This window comes from Papaver somniferum, chromosome 2 (assembly GCF_003573695.1).
Source record: "Papaver somniferum cultivar HN1 chromosome 2, ASM357369v1, whole genome shotgun sequence".
NCBI lineage: Eukaryota > Viridiplantae > Streptophyta > Magnoliopsida > Ranunculales > Papaveraceae > Papaver > Papaver somniferum.
This window is the reverse complement of record NC_039359.1, coordinates 118,895,054-118,910,817: the sequence shown is the minus strand read 5'-3', so window position 1 is coordinate 118,910,817 and position 15,764 is coordinate 118,895,054. Positions and strand designations below refer to the sequence as shown.

General features: G+C 35.4%; 1 long non-coding RNA gene across 2 annotated transcripts; it reads left to right on the top strand.

Annotated features, from left to right (window-relative positions):
• The first annotated feature begins 833 nt into the window (after positions 1 to 833).
• LOC113348944 lies at positions 834 to 3,869 on the top strand. Of its 2 annotated transcripts, XR_003359839.1 has the most exons (4): positions 834 to 1,281; positions 1,431 to 1,535; positions 2,315 to 3,108; positions 3,578 to 3,869. It is a non-coding gene; the product is annotated as an uncharacterized LOC113348944 (long non-coding RNA). The 2 variants fall into 2 exon arrangements; XR_003359838.1 differs by lacking the exon at positions 3,578 to 3,869 and having other exon boundaries at positions 2,315 to 3,338.
• Positions 3,870 to 15,764: the final 11,895 nt, after the last annotated feature.

Below are 15,764 nucleotides of genomic sequence, written 5' to 3'. Positions count from 1 at the left end.
TTTGCGAACTAACCGAACACACAAGATGTACCCAAATAAATTGTTAAGTTCAAAGTTCGGTTACCTACCATTTTATCCTAGGTAACCGAACATTACACTGTACGACCAAAACCTCCATTAACGAGCGAGTTCGGTAACCTGCGTGTTTGGAAAACGTAACCGAACTACACTTTCAGGTGTGTTCGGTTACATGTTCTTGACATATGATAACCGAACTGGCCCAAATCTACATAAAAATTTTCATTTTTTTTGAAAGTTTGGAGCAATTCAACCAACATTATCTAAGTTTGAAGCCTACCTGGATACCCAAATACCCTTCCTCCGGTTGTGGTTGGTAAAATCCATCGTTCTTCATGTTTTCCTTCTTCATCTTCTCTAATTTTACTCTCTCAATAATTCTACTTCTTTAAAAAAAAAACCATCTGATTTTTTAATCTCACTAATTATCTTTAACTTAATCATCTCACTAATCATTACACTAACTATTATTAACACTAACTAATCATCACCCAAAATTAATCAGGAGGGTAATTTAGGTATTAATATAAATATCTAGATAAAGGGTGACCTAGATTTACTTCTAATGTCTTTATCCAAAATAAAACCATGGTCCCCAAAAAAACCATGGTCCCCAAAAAATCGTTCTAGATTTCGGGGAAGAGAAGGTGGGCAATGTTGGTAGAGTAGATAGCGAGTAAAACTTAACATTTAGCCCCATATATACTGGGCTTTGGACAATCAAGTCCTACCTCCTCAAGCCTGGTACTAGGAGGTCCAAATGTTACAAATATAGCACGAGTTAGTCCATTTATAAACGATTCAGTCCAAATTGATTTTTTTTTGTGTGACAAAAGTAACCCTCCAATCGAAACATGGAGTGGTTGTTGTAGCTAATTCATTTCACCTCTCTTCTCCAATGAGTTTCTGAAAACGAATTAGGTTTCGTTGAGAGAAAAATGTAAAAGAAAATCTCAACAAGTTTTCATATAAATCAGGGAGTTAGTATTCGTTTATTGAGTTTAAGAAAGCACAAATCGATTCAATCCATCTTCAAAACCAAAGTCTGATTATCAGTTAGCAGTTGATTCAGCAAGCCTGGATCCGACATCGTCGACATCTATTCTCAAAGAATTAGCTTGATATTGATGTGGATGGTAGATGAAATCACCAACAACACTTGAATCTTAAGATTCATCAACAATTAGGTTTTCTGCTTCTCCATCTTTGAGTCCTCAGTTTAATGGATATGATTGCAGACAAATTGTCAAATCACGTTGAAAGGTATAAAATTAAACGAGCATTTCTTGTTGATAAATTAGCTCTTGTAATTATTCTTTCCAATTTTGATTTTTTTATATGATTTGTTATTTCTTTTGTATATTTTTAAGGTTTGGTATTCTGTAAGTTTGGATATGTTAGTGCTTATGCAGGTTAAGTGCTTGTGTTATATGTGTTTGGTTAGGAAATTAGACAAACAAGGTTTTGAATCCTTCAAGCACAGGTCGGATTGAAGTTGTTCAGAAATCATTTGAGAGGTTCAGTTTCAAAACCCTTATTTGTTATCTTTTTAGGTTTTGATTTTACGGGTCACTTCATATTTGTGAATTTCAAGTGAAAATATTGCAAAGAGCATAAGTATATTGAGGTTTTAGGGTGTTATATCTTCAACGAAACAAAATGATCTGATTTTATTTTTTTCTTGAATCATAAATATGAATGATTAATACCAAATTATGCTAAAATAGAGCTAAGGCTATCTATTTATGTTGGTTACTAGCTAGGGAAAGCGATGTTAATCTTATACCTCATAGGGAGTAGGATTTACTTACAAAACTAAGAATATGTGTAAGCAATACATGTATGTGGGGGTATCCCCCTAATTCGGGTGGCTGAAACATGATCCGATAGAACTGTCAACTTACCAGACATATCTTGGGATAGATTTCATTGTAAAACAATGCTCCCAGAGGTTAGGGTAATCTATTGGATAGCTTTTCTCACTACTATCATCTCTCACAGTTGCACCTGAACGACACTGTTGTTCGTTGATTTTATCATTTACCTTATTTTTTAATGAAATGCTAGCTAACTACTCATTAGGAGAGTAATACAGTGCTCTCTTTATCCCATTTATTTAACATAGCACCCATGTGTCCTCTGTCAATCCCGTGCTTAGGTTTACTTCCCTGAGTTACAACCTGTTCTGTCTTAAGAATAGCTTGCTAAGAACCATATTTATTTTTTACTAATTAAGTATTTTCTTTGGTTTCTTAGCAGTTAGCAGACATACTAATAGATTTTAATGTGCTTTCAGGGATTTCCTTTTCCATCCTCCAGGAGAATGTGCATCACTGCTTCCGTATATGCTTCAGCTGAAGGAGTAAAGTTTCTAAATACAGTGTGTACAAACTGGTACACTAGTATTTACTCTTCGTTGGTTAATGTTCTGGTTATATATATTTTAATACATCGTCGAATGCCCAAGGATTTTGATGGTATGTAAGTGCTAATATAATACTACCAAGCTGGGTCCAGGGAATGGTTATGACGTGTTAACTAATTTAGGAAATGTTTGAGCAGCTTAGTGATAGTCCATGGATTAGTCTAATCGTCATATCTTCAGGGTCTGGATCTTTATAGTGGATTAAAGCTTTAGTCTTTTGTGTATGTGTGGTGTTTGAAGTATTGTACAACAGTAGCATTTTTTGGTTATAAAACTATTTATGTGGCATAAGCATAAGGTTTGAATGAATTAACTTAATAGTAAACTTGTTTATAGCAAAAGATGAATGTCTTTGAGAGTTGTGTTTTAATTTTTGGTGTAAACGGGGTGCTTGTGAGTCACTAACTAAATCATGTGGCTGTTGTGGAAGCATCATGGAGGATGAGATGCAGTGTGAACAGTGTGAGTCAACATGTGATTTCGCTACCCACTTCTTCTGCCATTACTGTGCTTTATGCCAAGAAGTGAGAGAGATGCAACGTAGGTCTCCACAACCCAGGTTAATGCTAGGGACCGTCTTTGTTATATATGATGCTCCCAACAGAGCAGATATTATGCCGCAGTTGTAATGCTTGGAATATGTTACCCTTTGGTGTACTAATCAGGTGTATTTTCGTTAACCTCATGTTCAGGATCATCTCTAAAACATTTAGTAGTTTTTTTTTTTTGATAATGCGCACATAGTTGTAACATGTTGATTCTTCCTAGTTATTTATTTTTTTGTTTGTTTATTTTGTAACCTCATGCGGTGCCTTGGTACTTGAGGCTTATTTAAGTGACCTCTCTGTTCCAATGAGAAATTGACCCGAGTATTAAATGCTTAAGATTCATTGTATGTTGATGTGTTGATTCTTTATGTGTACATAATTCTACACCTGTTTATTAAGTAAGGTGACTGCAATCTCTTTTAGCACATAGTTGGTTGCCTATGGTGACCCAGTATAAGTTTTATTGACTAAGTAAGGTGACGTAAAGAGGTGATTGTTTTTATGCGAAGCGAGATTTTCCAACTTGTATGTAGGTGATGAGGTTGGTTTGATACGTATATAATGTCTTGGGGTATTTGATTTGTAGGCATTTGAGAGGCAGTATTGATGCAAGTTGTGTATTGATCCATCTACAACACAAGGAGAGGGGTTCTACTATGATGCATTTTATGGTGATCTTGGCTTGAGTGAGGATCGCTAAATCATCAATAAACATGGGAGAAAAATGTTGTGGAACGTGTTTTTTTTTTTTTTAGAAACTTATCTTAAAATCATAACTTGTCTTGTAGGACCACAATTGGAACCTTTTCTGCCCGTTAATTTTTTTTTCTTTCCAAATTTAAACCATGGCACTGCTCACTTGCCCATTATGAGGAGTCATGACGGTGTTTCCTTCTGGTCTAAGCTTACCCTGTTTATTGCGAAATGAATGTCGACGGTGCATATTCGATGCAATAGTTAATTCTAACTTATCACTTTGCATATATATATATATATATATATCACTTAGAAACTTTATTAGGAGAAAGATAACAATAATAGAAACGGAAGTAATCAATTAGTGATGGTCAGTCGTGAAGAATACGACACACATCATTAGTTAATAAACCATCTCAGGAAATGCAGCTCTTGCGGTGCTTGCATCGTTGGAACTTAGTTTCACTTAGAATGGTCAAGCATGTCCTGAGAATCGTTTATATGATTAGCTACATAATTTTTCTTGTTTAGATTATAAGTGGTAGGGGTAGTAGGATGTGTACAAGATATGTTATCAATAAGGCCCCTTCTATTTTGTCCTTTTTTATTCTTGGTATTCTTTTGACTTATTTATATAAAAAAAGGTGAGTAAAATGGGATTTTGTGTTTGTAAATATGAGGTTGCAACACCTACTGACTGATTTTTGGTCTGAGACGTGGTATGTGTTGAATGGTGATGCAAATCCATCCAACCATATTCTTTTTCTTTGAAATACTATAATATGATAAAAATAGGATTTGGGTAGAGTTAACATCACACATAAGTATGGTTTACTTCAGATGTTTGAATGTTTCGCAGTGATTAAGGTAACTTTTTAAAGTGGTTTTAGGATTAATCATGCTCTATCATTTTTCCCGTACATTGTTTATATATGATTGTATAACGGTTTCCCCTTTCTTTGTTTTTTCAATTTCTCAAATCACATAGCAGTTGAATTTCACCACTGCCTTTTTCCCCAATAGGCTTTTGTTATTGCATTGTTAATGTGCACGTAGCTTGTGTATTCTTAATGTGTACATATTTGTACACCTCTTGATTATTAATGTGTACATAATAGTACACCTGTTGATTGTTAATGTGTACATAGTTGTACACATGATGATTATTAATGGTACATAATAGTATTATATTATATCCTGATGCACCTTTGACATCAATTTTTTTTATTTTATGTATTTAATTTAGGGACTCATAAGCTTGAAATGGTAAGTGTCCAAGCCTATCACAAGGTTTGCGGAGTTTGATGGTTCAAATCCATTTGAATTTCCATGTTATGTTTATTCATATGGATAACGTTATTAGTGCTGAGTAGATGATTCGAGTTGAATGGGTGTACAAACTCATGCACTTTGTTTTGTGTTATTAATATATAGCCTGCTTTATGGTTATGGATGATGGATTTCACTGGATTTTGTAAATGTTTGCATAATTGCACATCATTGTCCTGCCTAATTTTTAGTTCTTAATATTTTACAACTGCGAGAACGCAGACACTGTTCGTGCGCACCAACAAATGTGATAAAAAATTTAATAAAAATGAATGAATCAGTTCTTGTTATTTTCTGGATTTTGTTGATGTGTACATAGTTGTACACCATTAACCTGCCTCATTTTTGGGTCTTATCATTTTACAATTGCAAAGATGCAAACACTGTTAGTAAATGTCTTATCTGCTTGAACTTGTTGATAAATTTGATAAGAAATTTACTAAAAGTGGATGAATCAGTTCTAACTATTTTATGGATTTTTGTATATGTGTACATCGTTGTACACCGTTTGGCATGTCTCACTTTATAAATCATTTCTTAATTCGCTTTATAAACATTATATTTTTTTACTTCGAGTCCATGTCTTATGTAGCTTATAGACAAAGTATGTGTTGCAGGTGATGGAGTTGCAACAAAGAAATATAAGTATCCCTGAAGTATCCCCATCAGGCTCTGATATGAATTTTTGAAGGCCTACTGAGTTGATTGTTTTTATCCTGAACCATATTACTTCAGCTGCTGATACCGTTGTCCAGATTTCTTTGTCTTGTAAGTCTTCTCTGTCTTTTCGCTTTCTTACTTATTGTCATCACTGCTAGACAATATAATTGCCACATTAAATGAAATGTCTTTATGAAGTATTTAGTTTGACCTGACCTAAATATATGTTGTGAACTCCAAATTATTTACATTGGTTGGAGAGGAAGCTTGGGATAACAGAAAGGAACTAAAAATGATTGGACTGAAGTTGGATAAGAGAGAAGTCAAGTTATTAGATTCTGACGAGTAAGTCTTTCATTTCTAATTTCCCTAATATATCAACTTCATGTGAAAAAATGAATCCATAAGCTTATGCTTGCCTAAATAACTAGGGTGTACAAACTGGTGCACATGTGTAAAAATGACTCCATAAGCCTATGCTTGACTAGGGTGTACAAAATGGTGCACATGTGAAACAATAACTACATAAACATCTGCATGCGTAAATAATTAGGGTGTACAGACCGGTGCATATGTGAAAAATGACTCCATAAAATTATACTTGCGTAAACTAAGGTGTACATAATTGTACAATGGTGATTCTTAAGGTGTACATAATTGACAATTGTATATGTGATTTTTAATTTACGTAGAGTTGTACACCTGTTGATCATTAACAGGCACATACTTATACACATAACTGTACACCTTTTGATTGTTAATGAGTGCACATAGACAATGGGCATGCTGTGTGGATGGATCAGTATATAACTGTACACCTTTTGATTGTTAGTGAGTGCACATAGACTATGGGCATGCTGTGTTGATGGATCAGTAAGTAGTCCCATGGTTCTTATTTAAGGCCGGTACAAGTGTATGTGTATGAGTTTTCTATTTTGTCTTATGACATCCATGTCACGTGAACACATAAATTAGATTTGACATCGCTTGCACAGTCTTTTTTTGGTTTGAAATGCTCCTAAAATTCCAATTTTAGTTTGTAACAGGACTCATAAGCTCAAAATGGTTGAGCGCCCGACCTATCACAAGGTTTGCGGAGGTTGATGGTTCAAATCCATCTAAGTTTCATTGTTAGGTTTATTCAATGTGGATAGTATTGTTCGTGCTTAGGTAGTCGATTCAAGTTGTATATGTGTACAAACTCGTGTCTCTTGTCTTGTCTCATGAATATATGGGCTACTTTGTGCGTATAAATGTTGGATTTCCTGGATTTTGTAAACATGTACATAGTTGTATACCATTGTCCTGTCGCATGAATATGTGGCCTATTTTATTGTGTGAATGTTGGATTTTCTGGATTTTGTAGGTGTGTGCATAGTTCTACGCTATCGTCCCTTCTCATGGATATATTGATTGACCGTTATGTGAGTATGGATGTGAATTTTCTGGACTTTTAGAGTTGTATACATAGTTGTACACCAATGTAAATTAAAATATTTAAAAAGTGAAAATTATACAATCATATAGGTACTCTTTTTACTCATCTCGGAAAGAGCTTTCCGAATATATAAAGTTTGCTAATTTTGGATGAGCAGTTCGGAAGATAAATCATTTTTTTTATATTATTTAAAGTTGCTAACATCATGATAAATCACTTTGGACTAAAATGTAAATATTTGGACTAAGTTGTAAATCAGGAAGGTTACTTGTGTATTTTTCATATTTCAAATAAAAAAAGGACTAATCTGTACCTATTTGAATGGGTCTGGACTAATTAATATATTTGAATGGGATTTTGGATTAAACCGTATTTTCCCAGATAGGGACCATAGGGTGCATTCGATAGATGGCGTGTGCAAAGTAGGCTAAATTTTTTGAAACCAACCTTTTACTAGAGGGAGAGTCTCAAGGAGCGTAAAAATTATAATTTATTAATTAACCAGGACGGTTTTGATATATTTTCTAACTTGGACAAAAATCCTTGCTAAATACATCACTAATCAAAAAAACCGAATACCCACCACGAATGACGATCTGTCTACGCACTCTCAACTGTAAATACTCATGAAATATTTTTCCTTGAGATGTTGGGTACTCCGGATTTCAATGATTTAAAATTTCTTAGATGAAACTTGAGCAATAACGGGAGGACTTGGCGTGGTTTTTCTGTTGGTTCGCTTCAAAAGAGACGATCCCATTACGAGCAAGTTTCAATTTAGCTCCATTTTCATACACCATGGAGCCGGGCTTAAATGCTAATGAATAAACACAACACACCTTCGGTAATCAAATCCTAATAAACCATTAAGAACATTAAGATACCATACTTAATTCGTTCGTTAATGGATCATATCAATGAATATAGTTGTCATTTTAACTAACAATCCGAGTTCACCTTGGATGTATCTTTGTTTTTTTTCTTTTCTGCCGCATAAAGTGGGAAGATGTGAATAGCTATGATGGTGCAAGATAGTGATATGTGATCATGGAGTAATCTCATAACTGTTTGAATTAATAGGCGTACTTTGTAGGGATATATTTGTTCGAGTTAGATGAATCTGTTGAATCGGTTCTAATTAACGAGTGGATTACGATTTTCCGTACTCTCCGGTGGGTACGCTGCCAGGAACAGGACAGGCCTATGCCTAACATCAAAAAAAGAAAAGAAAAAAAAATTGAGGTGCAAGGGAGAAAAAAATGTTAGCACGAGATTAGTGGTGTTTATTGTCATGAAATGGATGTCTAAAGAGTTTGGATTCCACCTATAGATTTGGTCTAATGACAATGGGTAACATAGTGGGGCGGAAGGTGGGGTGGATACATCAAAGCTCTTGTATCCTTATTTCGAGTCCATCATGATTCATGAGTTTGGTCTGGGTATCACATTAGGAAAGCGAAAGGAGAACCACTAGAAATATAACGGCAGGAAAATTTTGATCTTATATTATATCCCCCACTCACCACCTCCCCTAACAAAACCACCGAACACTTTTCTTTCTTTAATAAAAAGTTCTGAAAAAAAAGGGAGAAATTGGAGAATATTAATAAAGACCAAGGCGATCAAGAATCCAGAAATCAAATCCACTAGAGTGAGAGAATGTGTTGTGGATGCTCGATGTGTAGGGTCTGTTTTTGCCTGATCTTGTTGGTGATTTTGATAGGATTTATCTTTGGGTTTGGAGTATTTGGGCATCTATTTGATAAATTGAAACACAGCGTACATGTTTCTGATCCAGGAGCTACTTCTTATCACACCGGAAGACCATTTTTAGGTTACGGAGCACCTGTTCCTCTCTAAGGATTAGGTTTCTTCGTCATGGTTTAGATTGATTTTATTTTATAGGGTTTTTATTCTATTAACAGATGTTTCAGAGATTCTTTCTGATTCTATTATAACTTCGATTATTCTTTCTTAGGGTTATTATTTTGACTTGTTGATTTCTTTAATGTAGAGGATTTTATTATGTGAATGGATTATGATGGTTAATAATAATACAGTTCTTAGTATATTGGGTGTTTATTTCAATTTTGTATTTATTGTTTCTTGATAGATCTATCTTCTAGACATCTTAGGTTGACAACTGCTGCTGCTGATGATGATAGATAAAGAGGAAGATGATAGGAAGTGGGCAGTTTGGGGCATCTGCCCCTTTGCAATTGCAGCCTAATTCCACTAATGGATAGATGCTGTGTTTTGTTTTTTTTGCACCCGGCATGATGGCTGTGCCTTGAGTTTCAGAGAGTGCACAGTTTTCACAGTTCTCTTGATATGTTCGTAAAACCAAACCTTATTCTTGAAATCTGCTAACTGCCCATTTTAAGCATGGCGTATGGTGTTAGTCGCTTAATCATCAACTTTAAAACTTGCGTGACGCAATGGATGTAAGTATTGGAAAATATCTTACTTTAAACCTTGCTTGGCGCTATGCAAGTAAGAGCAGCAGAAGTTATAAATAAAAGCATTTTGCTTCAGTAAAGATTAACCTTTTAGCTTTTAGAAGTAATTATGAACCCTAATTAATTTCTAATTTTTTTGTTTTCAGAAATCAAAAAGCAACTTCTAATTGTATATCCAAACAACCTAATTACAAAACTTTCAGATATATTAGTAACCAGTATGTAATCCGTGCTAAGCACCGGGACCGGTGGGATCGGCTAATTTGGTGTGGCAGGGCTTCGTCCCGCACCCGTGATCAAAAGTATTAGATTTATTTGAATAGTTTGATTTTTAAAGGGATATATGGGGAACTGTGTATCTAATGATTTGATGATTATATTAATTGTGTATCTAATAATTTGATGATTATATAATTTTTATATTTTTTTATATTATTGGATGGATATTATTACATAAAACTAGTTGGAAGCCTAACAAGTTAAGCTCCAACGACATACTATTACATTAATTGAACAGGTTGCTGTGCTAACCTACCAGCGAGCCTCATCGGTAACCTAGCCAAGGGAGCCGAAACGGCAGGAGGGGGGGTGAGATTGTGTCACAAGGGGGAAAACTAACACTACCTTCCATGTTAATTCCTGTAATATTACGCCATTGGGGACTCGAACCTGGGACCTCCTGGAGCGCATTAAACTTTGGGAACGGGGATGACCAGCTGAGCTAGGGACCTCCTGGAGCGCATTAGTTTTATCGACAGATATTAAAATAATTAAAAAAAGTTGACTTAATGGGACTTTGTATTCCTATCGGCATTTATTAAGGGTTCATTGATATTCCTGATATATTAGATGTTATCACACATACATTCATACTCGATTCGGTGGAATTGTTTGATCTTAAAGGAGACCTTCTATAATTTCACAGTGAGGGGTTATTTATTTCTTTCGTCCAATCATTCATAACTTGATTTTCTTTTTAGATAATAGGCGTTCCTGCCATCTACACCAGAATAGACGGAGTTTGCAAAAAAACCTGCTAGTGAAGGAATACCTCTTATGCATAAGAGACATAGGGTTAAAGAGAGGGTCAAAAAAAAAAAATCTTTCGTGTATATTCATGCATAATCTCAAATGTTATCAGTTCCAATATGCAGACCAAATGATACAACGCAAGCGAAGTTCTTAGATCCATGGAGATGTAGAACAATATATAAGTTATCATGCCTGCATATCAGTCATTTGAATCTCCAACAATTATTCCAAAGTCAAATGCATAAAGCGGAAAACAGCACCGCTTGGTTGCTCTTGATGAAGCCCCCCTGGGATCTGATCTCCCAAAAATACAATCATCTTTTTGTTAATTTTCTCGGGTAGTAAACTGCGGTTGTGTTCCTCGTCTCCAGGAATTTCCTTATACTTCAAATAAGCTTGAAACATCTTACTATCACAGGACAATAGAAACATGAAAATTGCAACCGCGGTCACCATTAGCCTGATAAGAAACATGAAACACTGCTAAATAGGTTAAAGTGATATGATATTTGTGTTTACATCCCTGCGCATGTTTTTTGTTTCTTGTTAGTTTACTCCTAAATCCAGAATTGAGTTACTGAAAAGTTTTGATTCTTACCCAGTTTTCCATCCTGCCAATCAAAATATGATGGTTCTTTTTTATTCGTATATATAGTTTTAGGAAGCTCATATTCAAGTGCCTATACTTTCCTTCCAAAAGAATTAAAGTTCAAATCACAGAAGCATTGTATTTTCTTTTCAAAGAATGCATGTACTGTAATATTTATGGATGACATATAACATGTTTTGGTCCTACATGATATGGTTCTTGGAGGAACAGACAACGATCCACCTAAGGAAAAAAATAAAAAAATAAAAAAAAATGAATTATAGCGTAAAACATAACCTGGTAAAAAGACTTTTGTAAAGGATAATAGTCTCAAATTGCTAGTTGTATCCACTTAACAAACACTATATATATAATAGGGAAGAGAAACTCCGCTCATTGCCAACTGGTTCTGAATCAGATGTCCACAAACTTTAACTTGTTATCATAGCTAGGCCCGTACGAAGAGAGAAATCCTAACAACTATCCGTACAAAGGTCCACTTGCTAGAGACCCAAAGATATTCGTGAGGGGGGCGTGTGAAGGAAATAGTCTCACATTGCTAATATCTCCTTAACAAACACTAAATATAATATAGAAAGATCATTCCTCTGGTTGCCAATTAGTTTTGAGTTAGACACTCGTAGACTTAAATTTTATGAGTATTATTCTGAGATTTAAATAAGAGGAAAATATTGATTTTTATGTGTTTCAAACAGACCGTGGCTGAATCCCGTGAAACCATTTCATAAAATTTAGTGATCTCTTCTTTTTATAACGCAAATCGACTTTGATTCTTGAAGGTGATCCACATCACTTCTGGTTCTATTATAACAAAAGATTCCTTTTTTTATGTGGAAAATATGTGGAAAAGGCCTATATAGGGGTGCACATACCCTACCCATATCCGCCAACCCTACCCTATCCGCCAGTACCCATTTTTTGGCGGGTAGGGTAACGGGTAAAGATTTTCTTAACCGCCGTTAGATGGGTAGGGTGACGGGTAAAGCTCGAAATTATCCTACCCTACCCGCCTACCAGCCTACCCGCTTATTTATCTAACAGCCGTTAGTAGCCGTTGATCTTTCTATTATTGATCATCTTTGTCGTTGGTTTTTTATTAATCAACTCAACCTAAAAACTAAATTCATTTTCGTTTCATCTCTTCATACTTCTCCTCTCTACACAGAAACTCCCAGAACCCTAGATTGAAAATCCAGTTTGTTTCTCAATAATTAGAAATCAAAGTTAGAAATCGAAGAGGAACCTCACTCTCATATCGAAGATCGAAACTCACTGTCACAATTCATTCATCGTCCTAACCGTAATCAAAACGTATGTATCAGTAAAAATCTAAAGTAACCATTTCCATCTAGTATATTTTTTACCTCCAAACACAAGAGTTTCAGACTTACAGCTAAACTTTATCTTTGGGGTTTGTCAATTTTGGGGTGCGAGAGGTAAGGATCTCCCTTAGTGGTTTTGTTTTTACAAATTTCTTCTGCCCTTAATTCAATTGGTTAGTTATTTGATCAAGGTGTTGTAGATTGATTTCATTTTTTCAATTTATAACTTGGTAGGTCGTAATGACCATGATTGCATATTTTCTTAATTTGTTTTAGGGAAATTAAATTACAGTTCCTTATTTTTACATGAGTTATGGATTTCTTTGTTTTCTTCAAATGACCTAGTGTTGCGTCCGTTGTTCTTCTAGTACCGTTTCACGAGGCTCGTCCAGGATGAAACTAGGAATTGGGATGACCCTGAACTTCTCACTTCCAACATCGAATGCAATTATGACGTCCGGATCAGTAGGAACATAATCCCTAAAAATATCCTCGCAGCTCATCAGCTTGTTTGTCCAATAGATGGTACCATTTGCATGCACTCCAGAACTACTTGGAGGCACCACCTCATTAATTTTTATCAAGTTGTTCTTGTTTGGAGCCACATTGATCCTTCGCCATTTAGTGTCACGACCCACTGTCAGTGCCTCCCAACTTGCACAGCTACTAGCAGAGTCACTATAAAACCCGCGAAAATGTTCGGGTACAGAAGAGATGTCAACGAGATCTCATATTCCCTCTCAAGCTGCATCTCAATTTGTGCAACGAAGGGCCAGTACTGTTGCATCTCCGCCACCTCCACCTCCACCATCTTCTCAACTTGAGGTCAGAGAAAGTAAGAAGCGGAAGAGGACATCTTGGGTATGGGGGCATCTAACGACGAGTTTTGATGAAGATGGTATTAAACGGGGGTAGTGTAACCATTGTGAAGGCATGATGCTTTTGTTTGTTCATTTTTCCCTAGTTAGATTGGCAGTTCATTGGGTACATATTTAGATAGGATGGCTCTTATTTGCTGTGTTGTTGCAAGATTTCATTTTTATTTTTTGGGAAACATTTTTTGTATACACAGTCAAGGTAGTAACTAGTAACCAGAAAATCCAAAATATAAAAAATTAAAAAAGAAAGAAAAAAACTGTTATACCCGCCACCCTATCCTACCCGCCAATTAATGGGTCGGGTAGGACCTTATCCGTTTAGTGGCGGGTAGGGTGACAGGTAAAAAGTTTCTTACCCGCCAGTCAACGGGTAGGGTGGTGAAATAGGCGATATCCTGCCCACCCTACCCATTGTGCAGCCCTACCCATATATATCAACAATTATGATCTTAGGATTTATGTTTAATCTCATGACTAATATTTTTTTCATGTTACCATTTCATGACTAATAAAACCCAGGCTCCGTAAAATCCAGGCTCCGTATTAACATTAGTAGTTATTTCGGATTTTTTTTCAAAGCAAAAATGGTTTAATTAGTTTACTCATTGTTTGTACTGGTCAATGCTTTAATTTACATAACCGCGGTCTAATGAATGATATCAAAAGAACTTTAGCTTATGAAACTCCATTGCAGAAGCCTATAAAGGACTAAGGTCATCACCATAAAATTATACCGAACAACCAAGCTAACCATGTGCTTTCCTATGATATAGCTCGAACCAAAAGGCAAAGGAATTAAAATGTTCACAAAATATGATTCTAACCCTCTAATATGATTCTAACCCTCTAATTAAAATGAGTTCCGCATTTGTGATTTTCGCAACACAATTTTCATTGACAACTCACAGTAACTGAGCATATTCCTAAGCATTTTTTTAATATTGCCTTCATGAAAACAATGGATTTTCTACCTTTCTCATTAAAAAGAGGAAAAGAAAAAGAGAAAAATGTATAGAATATCTATACCTTTCCCCCAGGAGCAATTGTCCCTAGGGCTGCACAAGAACCGGTCAAGAGGACCTGTACCGGCCTGGAATCGAAAATACCGGACCGGAACCGAACCGGTACCGGAATGACCGGTACAGGGACCGGGACAGAAAATTAGGAACCGGAGTTGACCGGTACAAGCACCGGTTCTAGAGGGAGTACCGGCCTGTACCGACCCAGATGTCCCGGTTGATTAGAGTCGTTGAGATCTTTAACATTATTAATCTTATCCGTCCATCCAGTTTAGAGAACCCTAATATCTAATATGTGAGTAAGGCTTTCATCTCTCATTTTTCTTTCTTCTTCGTTTTTTCCCTTCTGAAGAGCTGCCTCTTCATCTAATTTCTTTGAACTGCACTCACCAACCAGGCAATCACCATCATCATAAAGTCTTACTAGTTAGTAGTTACTAGTTACTACACCAAAGGTAAATCGATTCTCTAATCTTTTCGATTTCCTTTTTGTTTCTGATTTAAAACCCTAAAAATTGAAAACGACTTTAACAGTATCGCTTGATTAATCATCTAACCCTAGTATTTATACTTTATACTCAAGCAGGTTGTTGTGATTGATTTAGGGTTTGAGATTGATTGAGCAATCTATCTTATGAAATTAACCTTGTTGTTGTGAATGATTTAGGGTTTGAGATAGATTTGATAATTCGAAGACATAAATCTTCTTTATGTACTGTGTGATAACTATGAATGGTTTGCAATTATGAAGATTTAGTTGTATCTTGTATATCAGTAACTCAGTATGTGTATGTCTCATTTGAAGCACTTTTGGAGTAACAAAAGTGTGAAAAGGAGAAAGAAATCTATTTCTTAACTTGGATTTGTTTTTTACTTAGTTTATATGATAACCCAATGCCCATGTTCATGTTTTAATTCAATTCTGCCTAGTTTTGTGCAAGTTTGTTGCTTTTGTGCAATAGAAAAATGAGTTAGGAATTGAATTGAGCTTAAAGTTGTTTGGTTTTGGTACGAACACCAATTATAATCCTCATTGTTGAGTCAGAGACAATTTCTTTCTTCTTGGAGTGGGATTTGTTGACTTGACTACAATCCAAATTCCCAAATTTCGTTATCTTAGTACTGACTAGTGACTACTGAGGTGTCTTTCTATGGCCATAGTTTGCTCCCACTTCTCAATAGCACTTCAAACTATGTTCCAACCTTGCTAAGATTAAGAACAAATACTATATTAGACATTTTAAAATATGTAGTGCACTTAAATTCTGTCGTATTGCAGTTGTAACTGACGTTTATGATTAAATGATACAGGACAAAGTAATTAATTTCA